Source organism: Pteropus alecto, unplaced genomic scaffold, assembly GCF_000325575.1.
Source record: "Pteropus alecto unplaced genomic scaffold, ASM32557v1 scaffold81, whole genome shotgun sequence".
Lineage (NCBI taxonomy): Eukaryota > Metazoa > Chordata > Mammalia > Chiroptera > Pteropodidae > Pteropus > Pteropus alecto.
In genome coordinates, this window is record NW_006433378.1 from 4,370,492 (window position 1) to 4,373,391 (window position 2,900).

Below are 2,900 nucleotides of genomic sequence, written 5' to 3' on the forward strand. Positions count from 1 at the left end.
ATGTAGTCTTTAGCTGGTTGGCCACAAGCTCAGCTAAAACATGGCAGCTCTCATCTACAGCCATGCCACCCTGAACAAGCCCAATCCTGTCTGATCTTGGAAGCTAAGCAGGGTTGGGCCTGGTTAGTACTGGGATGGGAGACCACGTAGGAAGACCAGGTGCTGTAGGTATAAAAAGATAAATAAATAAGGGATTGTAAGCTGACAAGGTCCTTGCAATCTGTGAGGTCAACCAAGGGTTGTCTTGCCTAAAAAAATAAAATAAATAAAAATAAAACATGGCAGCTCTCTTATTAAAGAAATGAATATTTATGAATAGTTAACAGCCTTTGCTACAATGACATAAAGGACCATCCTTTATCTTTATCTTCACTTTCTTTTCCTTCTATATACCTCATGGTGCATCAACACTGGGCTACTTATTATTATCCAAACTGCTTGCATACTGCCAGTAACTTTGCATGTGTGGGCTCCTACTCTTTTTGAAAGGACCACTTTAAAGAGTTCTTCCTTTACAGAACTTTTTCTGATGCCTCCATTGGAAGATTTAATCACTAGATTTACTTTCCCTTGGGTTTTATATATAACTTTATTATAGAACTTTATTTATAGCTCAATCTTCTCTCTAGGCTGGAAGCTCCTTAAAATCAGGGGTTTATTTTATCCTTCTTTTGAATCCCTAAAACCTAGTATTTACCTGGCTCATATTTAGTCGAGATATGACTGGTTGAAGTTTAAATAAAAGTGGAACAATCAAGCTAGGGTTTCCTCATTAACTGCTGCAAATGTTTAAGATGGCCGAACATGGGGTTCTTCCAACACTGCTGGTAAATGGACAGAGCAAGTACATGGATGAAGTAAAAGAGAAAGGAAATTGGAGTCATCATTCATGGATTTATTTAGAATACCAGTCATCTTTTGCTCACAGAGGCTCAGACAATCAATACTTAATCTGTTCATTTGTTGATGGAGAAGTTGAGGTCCAGAAAAACAAGCATCTTATCCATGCTCGGCCAGGTCTTCAAAGCAGAGCTAGACTTTTGCTGAAGTCTCCAGACTTCCTTTGTAGAACTATTCCTGCCATCTTCCATTGCTCTAAAAAGGCTTTTATATGCTATTGCAAATAGTGAAATATTTAACAGGTTGATAGTGAGGTTAGGTGGGTTTATTGTAAAGTATTTTGAAAATCTTGAGTAAGTTAGTAAGACTAAAACTCACTCATAATCTGACAGACTACTGCTTGAAAAGGAGGGTAAAAGGGAATGAACAGTGTTGTATATAGCAAAACGGTAGCTCAGTCCAAATATTGTAGTAGTTTTGTGGCCTAGTAAAAAGTGAAATGTCTGTCACTTTTTCTTTTTACTTATGACTATTTCCATTTATATATTTTGAAGGCTAATTCAAATTTTAAGTCACGTGCTTGTAAAATGCAGAGTATCAATACCGAAGGCAGCATAAAAATTTTCAATCCACAAATTCTTATTTTACTTTAGTTCCGTAAAGGTAGCAAGTGGAATCACTTGGGTCTCATTGATCAATAGCAGATCCATATTTGTGGTTTTCTGGAATTCAGTGTTTAACTCAGATGTCCTGTGTGATCACTCTGTCCTGCTGAGATTTAAATAGCTCTAGCTTGAGCCTGGATCTGACTTTCTGAGGGCCGTCCAAGGGCTTCCTCAAGAGTCTTGTGAATTCCTGAGGATTCATGTTCTCTTGGTCCCCCATAGCTCTTAGTGACTGCTGCTCTGGATTCTCGATTGTGCTAGTCACCCCTCCCACAAATGCTGCCTTCCCTGCTTCATGCGAAACCACAGTGGAATTCAGTTACTTCTGGTTTTCCTTCAGACCATCCTTAAAAGCCATTTGCATATCAGATTTTACGGAAGTTTGAGTCTATGGAGGCAGCATTACATTATTGAATACGAAACCACTTAGAATTAGATATCACTCATTCCTATTCTTCAGAGCCCTTTGTCCCTCCTGCCACAGGTGGCTACAATTCTCCACAGGCTCCTGCTTCCTGCCTGTTGCTCATACCCTCTTCCACTGAGATTTCCTATATCTCTTCCCTCCTCTGTTTTCTAATCCTTGACATCTTCTGGAAAGTTGGTTTCTTTCACGTTCTTACTCAAAACAATCGTGCACCCATTCTCTGTGGCCCTGAGTCTTCCATTGGATACCCAGAGACTCATTAATGTGTGTAAGGAAAGAAAGAGCTTCAGCCTTTTATCAGCAAGGACACTAATAGCGGCTTTGAGAGCTGAGTGCCTCCTTTATCCCTTTCTCCTCAGTTTCTAATACGGTTTTGAGATTTAACCTTGCGGTCATAGGAATTACGCTACCTACCTCCTTAGAAATAGCTAAAATCAGATTCGGTTTTAAATAAAAAATGTCTCCCAGATGAGTACATACGATTTAAGAACAAATCGAGAAGAAAAAGTTTGTGAACAAATACTGGAACTGAATGAATGACTAATAGTTATAAATCCCAAACATATTCAGGACATGTTTGGGATTTTAGAAAGCAAGTTTTAGAAAGCAAAGTTTATGTATGTCTAGAATTTAATTCATACAGCAGCAGTGAAATCTTCAACAGGAATATGGCACCAGAAAGAAAACGGTTGTATAAGAAAGGTAAGCATGTGAAAACACCCTCATGCCTGTTCTTTTGCTGTTTGGCCCATAAAGAGTTTTAAGTTTCTAACAACTGAAGAAGCTCAAAAGTAGAATGATCACCTATTGTGATTCTGGAATTATTTGTTTTTGTGTTGGCTCCCCCTACCATCAGATCCATTCTTCATTGTTCTGTTTTAGGCATCAGAGGCTGACTCCTGGGCTCCCTGACTCGCCAGTGAAAAGCCCAGCAAAAGTCTGGAGAAGAAGGAAGTCAGGACTCACTT

At 39.1% G+C, this 2,900-nt stretch overlaps 1 non-coding gene across 1 annotated transcript; it reads left to right on the forward strand.

Annotated features, from left to right (window-relative positions):
- Window positions 1–52: 52 nt before the first annotated feature.
- Window positions 53–171, forward strand: LOC112476910. The gene has a single exon (XR_003045246.1). It is a non-coding gene; the product is annotated as a 5S ribosomal RNA (ribosomal RNA).
- The last annotated feature ends 2,729 nt before the right edge of the window (window positions 172–2,900 follow it).